This window comes from Pipra filicauda, unplaced genomic scaffold (genome assembly GCF_003945595.2).
Source record: "Pipra filicauda isolate LSUMZ 115617 unplaced genomic scaffold, ASM394559v2 scaffold185_size1782982_pilon, whole genome shotgun sequence".
NCBI lineage: Eukaryota > Metazoa > Chordata > Aves > Passeriformes > Pipridae > Pipra > Pipra filicauda.
The window spans coordinates 1,477,232-1,493,310 of NW_024104293.1; the positions used below are offsets into that span (position 1 = coordinate 1,477,232).

Genomic DNA, 16,079 nt, shown 5'->3' on the forward strand with positions numbered 1-16,079 from the left:
GGCATGGGGCTCAAACCCCAGTGATCCCCCTACTCACCAGCACCCAGGCCCTGACCGGAGTCGGACACTGTGGATGTCACCTTCCAGGATACCTGAGTGAGTGAGACACAAACTTAGAAGGCATCTCTAAAGCTGCAGTGGATCCCAGCTCCTCCTGCTGCCTCCCCAACTCACCTACAAGGCTCCTCTCTCTTCAGCTGCTCCCAAGACCGCCCCTGCAAATGAAATGGGCAAAAGCTCAAACACTCAGCTCGCAAACATTTAGGGATTGCTCACAAGGAAAGCCAAAAACCTCTAAACCCTAGACACTGGTTCCTACTCCACCTAGCCGGGACTCTATACACCCAAGCAGGGCATCACAAGACCATCCTGCTCACAGACTAGACAGCCATCGGCTCCACTGTCTGAGGGAACTGACATGTTCACCTGAGACTCGGAGCCATATTCCATCTACTCACTGATCCACGGAGCAGGGCAGAGCATTTCCAAGCTGACCCCAAGTGAGACACCCCACACCTGTGACCACACACACCATGTGACACAAAACACACACGAGAGAAAGGACGTGACACAAACCAGAACTGCTCTGCCCTGCACATGTGAATCCCATGATAAAAAGTAAGCCCTTCCTTTGATGCGTCCAAATAACCTGTCACAGGATACCCCCTGCACCAGAATAATTGCAAAAATCCCTCCAGGCGAGGCACAGACTTGCACCCACTCCCAACCCCTCTCTGGGTCTTTGCCCTGCACTTATCTTTCCAAGTGCAGGGGATGCCAATCCATCTTGGATGCAGAGGAGGGGCACCTGGGCTGCCTCAGAGGTTCCTGCCATCATCAGACTACTCGGAGTCAACTGCAAGAAAGAATACCAGACACCATATCTGAGTAGTGTGACATGTGGCCCCAGCCCCCATGATCCCTCTACTCACTGTCACCGAGGCAGGTCCTCGGGTCGCTGGCTCTGACCAGACTTGGACAGCGTGCTGTCATCTTCTGGGATACCTGAGTGAGCGAGAGACAAAATTAGAGGGCATCTCTAAAGCTGCAGGGGATCCCCGCTCCTCCTGCTGCCTCCCCAACTCACCTACAAGGCTCCTCTCTCTTCAGCTGCTCCCAAGACCACCCCGCAAATGAAATGGGCAAAAGCTCAAACACTCAGCTCTCAAACATTTAGGGATTGCTCACAACAAAAGCCAAAAACCTCCAAACCCTACACACTCTCTGCTACTCTACCTAGCCGGGACTCTAGACACCCAAGCAGGGCATCGCAAGACCATCCTGCTCACAGACTGGACAGCCATCGGCTCCACTGTCTAAGGGAACTGACATGGTAATGGGAGACTCGGAGCAATATTCTATCTACCCACTGATCCACGGAGCAGGGCAGAGCAGTTCCAGGCTGACCCCAAGTGACACACCCCACACCTGTGACCACACACACCATGTGACACAAAACACGCACGAGACAAAGGACGTGACACACACCAGAACTGCTCTGCCCGGCACACGGGAATCCAATGATAAAAAGTAAGCCCTTCCTTTGATGCGTCCAAATAGTCTGTTCCAGGATACCCCCTGCACCGGACTCATTTCAAAAATCCCTCCAGGCGAGGCACAGACTTGCACCCACTCCCAACCCCTCTCTGAGGCTTTGCCCTGCACTTATCTTTCCAAGTGCAGGGGATGCCAATCCATCTTGGATGCAGAGGAGGGGCACCTGGGCTGGCTCAGAGGTTCCTGCCATCGTCAGACTACTAGGAGTCAACTGCGAGAAAGAAAACCATAAGCAATACGTGAGTTGTGTGGCATGGGGCTCAAACCCCAGTGATCCCCCTACTCACCAGCACCCAGGCCCTGACCGGAGTCGGACACTGTGGATGTCACGTTCCGGGATACCTGAGTGAGTGAGACACAAAATTAGAGGGCATCTCTAAAGCTGCAGTGGATCCCCGCTCCTCCTGCTGCCTCCCCAACTCACCTACAAGGCTCCTCTCTCTTCAGCTGCTCCCAACACCCCCCCTGCAAATGAAATGGGCAAATGCTCAAACACTCAGCTCTCAAACATTCAGGGATTGCTCACAAGGAAAGCTAAAAACCTCTAAACCCTAGACACTGGTTCCTACTCTACCCAGTCAGGACTCTAGACACCCAAGCAGGGCAGCGCAAGACCATCCTGCCCACAGACTGGACAGCCATCGGCTCCACTGTCTAAGGGAACTGACGTTGATGTCAGACTCTGAGCAATATTCTATCTACCCACTGATCCACGGAGCAGGGCAGAGCAGGTCCAGGCTGACCCCAAGTGACACACCCCACACCTGTGACCACACACACCATGTGAAACAATTAAGAGACGAAGGACACAAAACATGGACGAGACAAAGGACATGACAGAGACTGGAACTGCTTTGCCCTGCACACAGGAATCCAATGATAAAAAGTAAGCCCTTCCTTTGAGGCGTCCAAATAACCTGTCACAGGATACCCCGTGCACCGGACTAATTGCAAAAATCCCTCGAGGCCAGGCACACACTTGCAACCCCTCCCAACCCCTCTCTGGGTCTTTGCCCTGCACTTATCTTGCCAAAAGCAAGGGATGCCAATCCATCTTTGATGCACAGGAGGAGCACCAAGGCTTGTTCAGAGGTTCCTGCCATCGTCAGACAACTAGGAGTCAGCTGTGAGAAAGAAAACCATAAGCAATACGTCAGTTGTGTAGCATGGGGCTCAAACCCCAGTGATCCCCCTACTCAGCAGCACCCAGGCCCTACAAATGAAATGGGCAAATGCTCAAACACTCAGCTCTCAAACATTCAGGGATTGCTCACAAGGAAAGCTAAAAACCTCTAAACCCTAGACACTGGCTCCTACTCTACCCAGTCAGGACTCTATACACCCAAGCAGGGCATCACAAGACCATCCTGCTCACAGACTGGACAGCCATCGGCTCCACTGTCTAAGGGAACTGACGTTGATGTCAGACTCTGAGCAATATTCTATCTACCCACTGATCCACGGAGCAGGGCAGAGCAGGTCCAGGCTGACCCCAAGTGACACACCCCACACCCGTGACCACACACACCACGTGACACCAAACACGCACGAGACAAAGGATGTGACACACACCAGAACTGCTCTGCCCTGCACACGGGAATCCCATGATAAAAAGTAAGCCCTTCCTTTGATGTCTCCAAATAACCTGTTCCAGGATACCCCCTGCACCGGACTAATTGCAAAAATCCCTCCAGGTGAGGCACACACTTGCACCCACTCCCAACCCCGCTCTGGGTCTTTGCCCTGCACTTATCTTGCCGAGAGCAGGGGATGCCAATCCATCTTGGATGCACAGGAGGGGCACCAGGGCTGCCTCAGAGGTTCCTGCCATCGTCACACTACTCGGAGTCAGCTGTGAGAAAGAAAACCAGACACCAGATCTGAGGAGTGTGGCACGAGGCCCCAGCCCCCACGATCCCTCTACTCACTGTCACCCAGGCAGGTCCTTGGGTCGCTGACTCTGACCAGACTTGGACAACGTGCTGTCATCTTCTGGGATACCAGAGAGAGAGAGAGAGACAAAATTAGAGGGCATCTCTAAAGCTGCAGGGGATCCCCGCTCCTCCTGCTGCCTCCCCAACTCACCTACAAGGCTCCTCTCTCTTCAGCTGCTCCCAACACCCCCCCTGCAAATGAAATGGCCAAATGCTCAAACACTCAGCTCTCAAACATTCAGGGATTGCTCACAACAAAAGCCAAAAACCTCCAAACCCTACACACTCTCTGCTACTCTACCTAGCCGGGACTCTAGACACCCAAGCAGGGCATCTCAAGACCATCCTGCTCACAGACTGGACAGCCATCGGCTCCACTGTCTAAGGGAACTGACGTTGATGTCAGACTCTGAGCAATATTCTATCTACCCACTGATCCACGGAGCAGGGCAGAGCAGTTCCAGGCTGACCCCAAGTGACACACCCCACACCTGTGACCACACACACCACGTGACACCAAACGCGCACGAGACAAAGGATGTGACACACACCAGAACTGCTCTGCCCTCCACACGGGAATCCAATGATAAAAAGTAAGCCCTTCCTTTGATGCGTCCAAATAACCTGTTCCAGGATACCCCCTGCACCGGACTAATTGCAAAAATCCCTCCAGGTGAGGCACACACTTGCACCCACTCCCAACCCCTCTCTGGGCCTTTGCCCTGAACTTATCTTGCCGAGAGCCGGGGATGCCAATCCAGCCTTGATGTAGAGGAGGGGCACCTGGGCTGCCTCAGAGGTTCCTGCCATCGTCAGACTACTCAGAGTCAACTGCAAGAAAGAAAACCACAAGCAATACCTGAGTTGTGTGGCATGGGGCTCAAACCCCAGTGATCCCTCTACTCACCAGCACCCAGGCCCTGACCGCAATTGGACACTGTGGATGTCACGTTCCAGGATACCTGAGTGAGTGAGACACAAACTTAGAAGGCATCTCTAAAGCTGCAGGGGATCCCCGCTCCTCCTGCTGCCTCCCCAACTCACCTACAAGGCCCTTCTCTCTTCAGCTGCTCCCAACACCGCCCCTGCAAATGAAATGGGCAAATGCTCAAACACTCAGCTCTCAAACATTCAGGGATTGCTCACAAGGAAAGCTAAAAACCTCTAAACCCTAGACACTGGTTCCTACTCTACCCAGTCAGGACTCTATACACCCAAGCAGGGCATCACAAGACCATCCTGCTCACAGACTGGACAGCCATCGGCTCCACTGTCTAAGGGAACTGACGTTGATGTCAGACTCTGAGCAATATTCCATCTACCCACTGATCCACGGAGCAGGGCAGAGCAGGTCCAGGCTGACCCCAAGTGACACACCCCACACCTGTGACCACACACACCATGTGAAACAATTAAGAGACGAAGGACACAAAACATGGACGAGACAAAGGACATGACAGAGACTGGAACTGCTTTGCCCTGCACACAGGAATCCAATGATAAAAAGTAAGCCCTTCCTTTGAGGCGTCCAAATAACCTGTCACAGGATACCCCGTGCACCGGACTAATTGCAAAAATCCCTCGAGGCCAGGCACACACTTGCAACCCCTCCCAACCCCTCTCTGGGTCTTTGCCCTGCACTTATCTTGCCAAAAGCAAGGGATGCCAATCCATCTTTGATGCACAGGAGGAGCACCAAGGCTTGTTCAGAGGTTCCTGCCATCGTCAGACAACTAGGAGTCAGCTGTGAGAAAGAAAACCATAAGCAATACGTCAGTTGTGTAGCATGGGGCTCAAACCCCAGTGATCCCCCTACTCAGCAGCACCCAGGCCCTACAAATGAAATGGGCAAATGCTCAAACACTCAGCTCTCAAACATTCAGGGATTGCTCACAACGAAAGCCAAAAACCTCTAAACCCTAGACACTGGTTCCTACTCTACCCAGCCAGGACTCCATACACCCCAGCAGGGCAGCGCAAGACCATCCTGCTCACAGACTGGACAGCCATCGGCTCCACTGCTAAGGGAACTGACATGCTGACCTGAGACTCGGAGCCACATTCCATCTACCCACTGATCCACGGAGCAGGGCAGAGCAGGTCCAGGCTGACCCCAAGTCAGACACCCCACACCTGTGACCACACACACCATGTGACACAAAACACGGAGCAGACAAAGGACAGGACACAGACTGGAACTGCTCTGCCCTGCACACGGCAATCCCATGATAAAAAAAAAGCCCTTCCTTTGATGTCTCCAAATAACCTGTCCCAGGATACCCACTGCACCAGACTAATTGCAAAAATCCCTCCAGGTGAGGCACACACTTGCACCCACTCCCAACCCCTCTCTGGGTCTTTGCCCTGCACTTATCTGGCCGAGAGCAGGGGATGCCAATCCATCTTGGATGCACAGGAGGGGCACCAGGGCTGCCTCAGAGGTTCCTGCCATCGTCACACTACTCGGAGTCAGCTGTGAGAAAGAAAACCAGACACCAGATCTGAGTAGTGTGGCACGAGGCCCCAGCCCCCACGATCCCTCTACTCACTGTCACCCAGGCAGGTCCTTGGGTCGCTGACTCTGACCAGACTTGGACAACGTGCTGTCATCTTCTGGGATACCTGAGAGAGAGAGAGAGAGAGAGAGACAAAATTAGAGGGCATCTCTAAAGCTGCAGGGGATCCCCGCTCCTCCTGCTGCCTCCCCAACTCACCTACAAGGCTCCTCTCTCTTCAGCTGCTCCCAACCCCGCCCCTGCAAATGAAATGGGCAAATGCTCAAACACTCAGCTCTCAAACATTCAGGGATTGCTCACAACAAAAGCCAAAAACCTCCAAACCCTACACACTCTCTGCTACTCTACCTAGCCGGGACTCTAGACACCCAAGCAGGGCATCGCAAGACCATCCTGCTCACAGACTGGACAGCCATCGGCTCCACTGTCTAAGGGAGCTGACGTTGATGTCCGACTCTGAGCAATATTCTATCTACCCACTGATCCACGGAGCAGGGCAGAGCAGGTCCAGGCTGACCCCAAGTGACACACCCCACACCTGTGACCACACACACCACGTGACACAGAACACACACGAGACAAAGGATGTGACACACACCAGAACTGCTCTGCCCTGCACACGGGAATCCAATGATAAAAAGTAAGCCCTTCCTTTGATGTCTCCAAATAACCTGTTCCAGGATACCCCCTGCACCGGACTCATTGCAAAAATCCCTCCAGGTGAGGCACACACTTGCACCCACTCCCAACCCCTCCCTGGGCCTTTGCCCTGAACTTATCTTGCCGAGAGCAGGGGATGCCAATCCAGCTTTGATGCACAGGAGGAGCACCAGGGCTGCCTCAGAGGTTCCTGCCATCATCAGACTACTCAGAGTCAACTGCAAGAAAGAAAACCACAAGCAATACCTGAGTTGTGTGGCATGGGGCTCAAACCCCAGTGATCCCCCTACTCACCAGCACCCAGGCACTGACCGGAGTCGGACACTGTGGATGTCACGTTCCAGGATACCTGAGTGAGTGAGACACAAACTTAGAAGGCATCTCTAAAGTTGCAGGGGATCCCCGCTCCTCCTGCTGCCTCCCCAACTCACCTACAAGGCTCCTCTCTCTTCAGCTGCTCCCAACACCCCCCCTGCAAAAGAAATGGGCAAATGCTCAAACACTCAGCTCTCAAACATTCAGGGATTGCTCACAAGGAAAGCTAAAAACCTCTAACCCCTAGACACTGGTTCCTACTCTACCCAGCCAGGACTCCATACACCCCAGCAGGGCAGCGCAAGACCATCCTGCTCACAGACTGGACAGCCATCGGCTCCACTGTCTAAGGGAACTGACATGCTGACCCGAGACTCGGAGCCACATTCCATCTACCCACTGATCCACGGAGCAGGGCAGAGCAGGTCCAGGCTGACCCCAAGTGACACACCCCACACCTGTGACCACACACACCATGTGAAACAATTAAGAGACGAAGGACACAACACATGGACGAGACAAAGGACATGACAGAGACTGGAACTGCTTTGCCCTGCACACGTGAATCCAATGATAAAAAGTAAGCCCTTCCTTTGATGCGTCCAAATACCCTGTCACAGGATACCCCGTGCACCGGACTAATTGCAAAAATCCCTCCAGGCCAGGCACACACTTGCAACCCCTCCCAACCCCTCTCTGGGTCTTTGCCCTGCACTTATCTTGCCAAAAGCAAGGGATGCCAATCCATCTTTGATGCACAGGAGGAGCACCAAGGCTTGTTCAGAGGTTCCTGCCATCGTCAGACAACTAGGAGTCAGCTGTGAGAAAGAAAACCATAATCAATACGTCAGTTGTGTAGCATGGGGCTCAAACCCCAGTGATCCCCCTACTCAGCAGCACCCAGGCCCTACAAATGAAATGGGCAAATGCTCAAACACTCAGCTCTCAAACATTCAGGGATTGCTCACAACAAAAGCCAAACACCTCCAAACCCTACACACTCTCTGCTACTCTACCCGTCAGGACTAAGATACAACACCAAGCAGGGCATCGCAAGACCATCCGGCTCACAGACTGGACAGCCATCGGCTCCACTGTCTAAGGGAACTGACGTTGATGTCAGACTCGGAGCAATATTCTATCTACCCACTGATCCACGGAGCAGGGCAGAGCAGGTCCAGGCTGACCCCAAGTGACACACCCCACACCCGTGACCACACACACCACGTGACACCAAACACGCACGAGACAAAGGATGTGACACACACCAGAACTGCTCTGCCCTGCACACAGGAATCCAATGATAAAAAGTAAGCCCTTCCTTTGATGTCTCCAAATAACCTGTTCCAGGATACCCCCTGCACCGGACTCATTGCAAAAATCCCTCCAGGTGAGGCACACACTTGCACCCACTCCCAACCCCTCTCTGGGCCTTTGCCCTGAACTTATCTTGCCGACAGCAGGGGATGCCAATCCGCTTGATGCAACAGGGGAGCACCAGGGCTGCTCAGAGTTCCATGCCTCATCAGACTACTCAGAGTCAACTGCAAGAAAGAAAACCACAAGCAAGACCTGAGTTGTGTGGCATGGGGCTCAAACCCCAGTGATCCCTCTACTCACCAGCACCCAGGCCCTGACCGCAATCGGACACTGTGGATGTCACGTTCCGGGATACCTGGGTGAGTGAGACACAAACTTAGAGGGCATCTCTAAAGCTGCAGGGGATCCCCGCTCCTCCTGCTGCCTCCCCAACTCACCTACAAGGCTCCTCTCTCTTCAGCTGCTCCCAACACAGCCCCTGCAAATGAAATGGGCAAATGCTCAAACACTCAGCTCTCAAACATTCAGGGATTGCTCACAAGGAAAGCTAAAAATCTCTAAACCCTAGACACTGGTTCCTACTCTACCCAGTCAGGACTCTATACACCCAAGCAGGGCATCACAAGACCATCCTGCTCACAGACTGGACAGCCATCGGCTCCACTGTCTAAGGGAACTGACGTTGATGTCAGACTCTGAGCCATATTCCATCTACCCACTGATCCACGGAGCAGGGCAGAGCAGGTCCAGGCTGACCCCAAGTGACACACCCCACACCTGTGACCACACACACTATGTGACACAATTAAGAGACGAAGGACACAACACATGGACGAGACAAAGGACATGACAGAGACTGGAACTGCTTTGCCCTGCACACGTGAATCCAATGATAAAAAGTAAGCCCTTCCTTTGATGCGTCCAAATAACCTGTCGCAGGATACCCCGTGCACCGGACTAATTGCAAAAATCCCTCCAGGCCAGGCACACACTTGCAACCCCTCCCAACCCCTCTCTGGGTCTTTGCCCTGCACTTATCTTGCCAAAAGCAAGGGATGCCAATCCATCTTGGATGCACAGGAGGAGCACCAAGGCTTGTTCAGAGGTTCCTGCCATCGTCAGACAACTAGGAGTCAGCTGTGAGAAAGAAAACCATAATCAATACGTCAGTTGTGTAGCATGGGGCTCAAACCCCAGTGATCCCCCTACTCAGCAGCACCCAGGCCCTACAAATGAAATGGGCAAATGCTCAAACACTCAGCTCTCAAACATTCAGGGATTGCTCACAACGAAAGCCAAAAACCTCCAAACCCTACACACTCTCTGCTACTCTACCTAGCCGGGACTCTAGACACCCAAGCAGGGCATCGCAAGACCATCCTGCTCACAGACTGGACAGCCATCGGCTCCACTGTCTAAGGGAGCTGACGTTGATGTCAGACTCTGAGCAATATTCTATCTACCCACTGATCCACGGAGCAGGGCAGAGCAGTTCCAGGCTGACCCCAAGTGACACACCCCACACCTGTGACCACACACACCACGTGACACCAAACACGCACGAGACAAAGGATGTGACACACACCAGAACTGCTCTGCCCTGCACACGGGAATACAATGATAAAAAGTAAGCCCTTCCTTTGATGTCTCCAAATAACCTGTTCCAGGATACCCCCTGCACCGGACTCATTGCAAAAATCCCTCCAGGTGAGGCACACACTTGCACCCACTCCCAACCCCTCTCTGGGCCTTTGCCCTGCACTTATCTTGCCGAGAGCCGGGGATGCCAATCCAGCTTTGATGCACAGGAGGGGCACCAGGGCTGCCTCAGAGGTTCCTGCCATCATCAGACTACTCAGAGTCAACTGCAAGAAAGAAAACCACAAGCAATACCTGAGTTGTGTGGCATGGGGCTCAAACCCCAGTGATCCCTCTACTCACCAGCACCCAGGCCCTGACCGCAATCGGACACTGTGGATGTCACGTTCCGGGATACCTGGGGGAGTGAGACACAAAATTAGAAGGCATCTCTAAAGCTGCAGGGGATCCCCGCTCCTCCTGCTGCCTCCCCAACTCACCTCCAAGGCACCTCTCTCTTCAGCTGCTTCCAACACCGCCCCTGCAAATGAAATGGGCAAATGCTCAAACACTCAGCTCTCAAACATTCAGGGATTGCTCACAAGGAAAGCTAAAAACCTCTAAACCCTAGACACTGGTTCCTACTCTACCCAGTCAGGACTCTATACACCCAAGCAGGGCATCACAAGACCATCCTGCTCACAGACTGGACAGCCATCGGCTCCACTGTCTAAGGGAACTGACGTTGATGTCAGACTCTGAGCAATATTCCATCTACCCACTGATCCACGGAGCAGGGCAGAGCAGGTCCAGGCTGACCCCAAGTGACACACCCCACACCTGTGACCACACACACCATGTGAAACAATTAAGAGACGAAGGACACAACACATGGACGAGACAAAGGACATGACAGAGACTGGAACTGCTTTGCCCTGCACACAGGAATCCAATGATAAAAAGTAAGCCCTTCCTTTGATGCGTCCAAATAACCTGTCACAGGATACCCCGTGCACCGGACTAATTGCAAAAATCCCTCCAGGCCAGGCACACACTTGCAACCCCTCCCAACCCCTCTCTGGGTCTTTGCCCTGCACTTATCTTGCCAAAAGCAAGGGATGCCAATCCATCTTTGATGCACAGGAGGAGCACCAAGGCTTGTTCAGAGGTTCCTGCCATCGTCAGACAACTAGGAGTCAGCTGTGAGAAAGAAAACCATAATCAATACGTCAGTTGTGCAGCATGGGGCTCAAACCCCAGTGATCCCCCTACTCAGCAGCACCCAGGCCCTACAAATGACATGGGCAAATGCTCAAACACTCAGCTCTCAAACATTCAGGGATTGCTCACAACAAAAGCCAAAAACCTCTAAACCCTAGACACTGGTTCCTACTCTACCCAGCCAGGACTCCATACACCCCAGCAGGGCAGCGCAAGACCATCCTGCTCACACACTGGACAGCCATCGGCTCCACTGTCTAAGGGAACTGACATGCTGACCTGAGACTCGGAGCCACATTCCATCTACCCACTGATCCACGGAGCAGGGCAGAGCAGGTCCAGGCTGACCCCAAGTGACACACCCCACACCTGTGACCACACACACCACGTGACACAGAACACGGAGCAGACAAAGGACATGACACAGACTGGAACTGCTCTGCCCTGCACACGGGAATCCCATGATAAAAAAAAAGCCCTTCCTTTGATGTGTCCGAATAACCTGTCCCAGGATACCCCCTGCACCAGACTAATTGCAAAAATCCCTCCAGGTGAGGCACACACTTGCACCCACTCCCAACCCCTCTCTGGGTCTTTGCCCTGCACCTATCTTGCCGAGAGCAGGGGATGCCAATCCATCTTGGATGCACAGGAGGGGCACCAGGGCTGCCTCAGAGGTTCCTGCCATCGTCACACTACTCGGAGTCAGCTGTGAGAAAGAAAACCAGACACCAGATCTGAGGAGCGTGGCACGAGGCCCCAGCCCCCACGATCCCTCTACTCACTGTCACCCAGGCAGGTCCTCGGGTCACTGACTCTGACCAGACTTGGACAACGTGCTGTCATCTTCTGGGATACCTGAGAGAGAGAGAGAGAGACAAAATTAGAGGGCATCTCTAAAGCTGCAGTGGATCCCCGCTCCTCCTGCTGCCTCCCCAACTCACCTCCAATGCTCATCTGCTCCCAAAGGTTACCTAGATGGCACCTGCAATCCAAAAAGCTCAGTGCTTCGTTGCTGATCCTTTCAATACTCGGAGATCACCTACAAGGGCAGCTCCAGAGGACCAAACTGTGTCCGTCACCTCACTGTGAGTTGGCTTCGGCCCTGTGAGGCTGTGTACATCTCCTGCAAAAAACCCCAGAGGCAACTGTGAGTACTGAGATACTGCCCAAGAGTTTGCTGCTCCCGTGGCAGCTTCTGTCTGACACCCCTTGACCGTGACCTCTTACAGGCAGGGTCCCTGTCACGTTGGACTGCGCGTTAGAAGTCTGTGCACTGCCTGGAAAACAAAAAACCAAGGATGTACACAGATTCACCACAAGTACACCGCCTGCAAAAGAGCAGCTAGTTTTCTCCTGCAGTCACTGCTCACCTTCCTCACCGGGCTCACCTTCCCTCTGGTGCCTGTCATCTGTTGGGCCGAGGGCTCTGCATCTTAAAAAAAAACAAAAAACCAAAACTAAACCACCAAACCATCCAAATGATCAAGTAAACCTAGGCCCAAAAGTCATGTCTTGGCTCTGACCTCACATGAGGACCCACCTTCTGACTGTGCTCCTCCAGCCTCCTCTGTTCATCTCTGCTTTACATCCAGTCCATCTGATGCTGCAAAGAAATGAGTTAGCAAAGTCAGCCACATAGACAGGGGGACCTTAACTGCTGTGCAATTCTAATTTCTCCTTAGACAAGCCCTCTGCGGTCCAAAGACAACCTGCACAAACAAACACTGACCTCACTTTAAGGCCTTGCCCTCAGTGCCTGAGCCTATCCACAGGGTAACTGGGAGGTCTCCTTTCTTCTCCACCTACCCCCAAGTCTACACTGCAGGGCAGAGCAGTTCCAGGCCCAACACAAACTCCAAGGACACATTTCCAGACAAGGGCTGTGGTGCAACCAGGAGAGAGAGCTCTGAGAAAGGAACGACGCCCAAACGGATGTGCTGCCGCACGAGAAGACGGAGGATACGGCGAGACTGAACGGAGGAGGCTCTGAGGAGCCTGAAAAGACACTCTGACAGAATGGCCTGGGACAAGAACTGCCCACAAAATTGCTGAGATGGATGGGAGACAAGGCTATGCTCAGAATCTTCTTAGATTCTCACAAGTCCCAGGTGGGATGACAAGGGATGACTGCACGGCACAGCCACCGATACAACCTGTGAGGAGGCTGTAAAAGACACCTGACCTGACACTTCTCAGATGTGATTCTGATGCACGTCCAAGCTAGTGAGCCAAAGAACGGATGGTATGGGCACTGGGCTGGGCAGTGCAGAGGTTCAACACTCTAGGAATGATGCCTTGGCATCTCAGATAAGACCTTGGAGTGTAGGAAGCAAAGACACCCTGACTGTGAATTGTAAGACACGAAACACAGACCGGACAAAGGACACGACACAGACCTGAACTGCTCTTCCCTGCACATCCTACTCCATGATGAAAAGTAAACTGCTCCTCCTCTGTGTGCCAAGGGCCTGTTAGGGCAGACCCTTTCCCCTCTGCTCATTTGACAATCCCTCCCTCCTAACCATAAAACTGGACCCAGCTCTCATCCCCTCTCCAGGTGGGAGCCCTCCACTTATCTTTCCCACAGCTGGGCATGTGAATCCATCTTCGATGCCAAGGAAGGACGCCCGGCTGGCTCAGAGGGTCCTGTGATCCCTGACTCGGTCGCTGGGAGAAAGAAAACAGAAACTGAGACAAGAGTTGGGCAGCACGTGGGAGATAACCCTGCAATTGGCTACTCACCCTCCCCTGAGCTGAGAGGTTCTCAGGCCACTGGCTCCGACCCCAGTCAGAGGCTGCTGACATCACCGTGTGCCATACCTGGGGGAGTGAGAAAAAAAGTTACGGGGTGTTTCTGAAAGTAAGGGAGACCCCAGCACCTCCTCCCTACCTCCCTGACTCAACCTCAGTGCTCCTCCTTGGCCAAAGGCAGGCTGGATGGCACCTGCAACTGGGAAAGCTCCAGCCTTAATTGATGACCCTGGTAGTACTAGGAGATTACTCACAAGGACAGCTGAAGACCATCACACCTAACTGGCAGGTGGCTCCAGCCCTCTGAGGCTGCACACATTCTCTGCAAAGTAAAAAAGCCAAAGGCAAAGGTACAGACTGAGGTACTGCCTGAAAGGATGGTTTTCCTGTGGGAGCTCCCACCTACCTCTTCTCCACAGTGACCTCTTACCAGCAGGGGCCCTGAAGCACTGGACTGTCTGTGAGAAGGTGGCAGAACCCCCTGGAAAACACAAGAAACAAAGCATGTGCACAGACTCACCACAACACCTGTAAAAGACCATCCAGTTCTGTCCTGGAGTCAATGCTCACCTTGCTCACCGGGACTCACCTGGATCACCTCCCCTCTGGTGCCAACAGCCTCCTGGGGCCAGGGCTCTGCAGCTGAAAACAAAAAGCAAAACAAGAAAATGCTTAACGCAGTGAGTAAACGTGGAGCCAGAAGCCACATCTTTGTGCTGCCATCAGGTGATGACCCACCTTCTTGCTCTGCTCCTCTGGCCTCTGTTCTGTTCAAACTCTGCTTTACACCCTGTCCCTCTGAAATGGTAAAGAAACCCTAACCAAAGTCACCCAGATAGAGGGGGAGAGCTGAAAAAGTCTCCCTTCTCTTTTGGCAAACCACCCAGGGTCACTGCCTGCAGCCAAAGACTGCAGCTGTAATCACACAGAATATCTGGGTGAAGGAGAGGAAAACTGAAGTGGCACATCTGAAAAGTCAGTGGGTGCCTTCACAGGCATTTAGGGGGCTCCTGGACGCTGCTTTCTACCCATACTACCTTCAAAACAACCCTGGCAATTCTTAACCTGGCACCCCAGCCCTCACTCCATCTCTGGGCTGTAACCCCCCACTGACTACTTGCAAACCTGGGTGTCTGTAGCATCTTCAACACAGAGCAGCTTCACCTGAGGACTGGATAACACTGATGAAAAAATGCCAAACTGCAGTCGAGATGATCAGGAGATCCCAAAAGATGCAAGGTTTCTAAGCGAATGAAAAAAAGATAACACATTACAAATGCATCTTACCATTATGGAACACAAAAATATTAAATTTAAAAGCCCTGCATTTGAGTATAATCCTCATCAATGCATATACAGCTCCGCTTCTTTGGACACCAAAGCTCATGCTTCAATAAAACAGAAATACCCTAATGAAAAATCCCCTTCAAAAAAACAAAGGGAGAACACTTACCTCTTTAAAGCCGGACTGCTGAATGACCTCCCTTGGAAAGGCTGGGGTTAATATACCCCTGGCCGTGCCCACCTCCCTTCCCGTGAGGCCCCGGGGGAAAGGGAGCAGCCCAATCCCAGACGGTATAAAAGCTCTGGGAGCAGCAGCACCTGAGTGGCATCTTCGTCTTAAAATCAGGATGGGGGAAGAGCTTGCCCGAGGAAAGGACTGTTAATGAGAGCAGGTATTGTAGTTAGTATGGGGTTCACAGTTAGTATGGGATTAGGACGCGGGCTGGAGCGCCGCGACGAAAACTGAAGAGGGGCGGGCTGGACCGGGCTCGGGGGCCGGAGCGGCTCGGGGTCCGGGGGCCGGAGCGGCTGGGGGTCGGGGGCCGGAGCGGCGGGGGGTCGGGGCCTGAGCGGCTGGGGTCGGGGCCGTCAGCGCTGGGGGTCGGGGGCCGGAGCGGCTGGGGTCGGGGGGCCGGATCGGCTCGGGGTCGGGGGCCGGAGCGGCTCGGGGCCGGGGGCCGGCGCGGCTGGGGTTCGGGGGCGGAGAAAGCGGATGGGGGTCGGGCGGGGCCGGAGCGGCTGGGGGTCGGGGGCCGGCGCGGGTGGGGGTCCGGGGGCCGGAGGGCGGCTGGGGGTCGGGGGCCGGAGCGCTGGGGGTCGGGGGCCGAGCGGCTCGGTGTTCGGGGGGGAGCGGCTCGGGGTCGGGGGCCGGGAGCGGCTCGGGGTCGGGGCCGAAGCGGCTCGGGGGTTCCGGGGGCCGGAGCGGCTCGGGGTCGGGGAG

The 16,079-nt window shown here is 53.9% G+C and overlaps 1 long non-coding RNA gene across 1 annotated transcript; it reads right to left on the minus strand.

Annotated features, from left to right (window-relative positions):
• Nucleotides 1-12,001: 12,001 nt before the first annotated feature.
• Nucleotides 12,002-12,539, minus strand: LOC120323027. Its single transcript, XR_005563079.1, has 3 exons — nt 12,475-12,539; nt 12,332-12,381; nt 12,002-12,227 (listed from the first exon to the last, which is right to left on the minus strand). It is a non-coding gene; the product is annotated as an uncharacterized LOC120323027 (long non-coding RNA).
• Between the last annotated feature and the right edge of the window lie 3,540 nt (nt 12,540-16,079).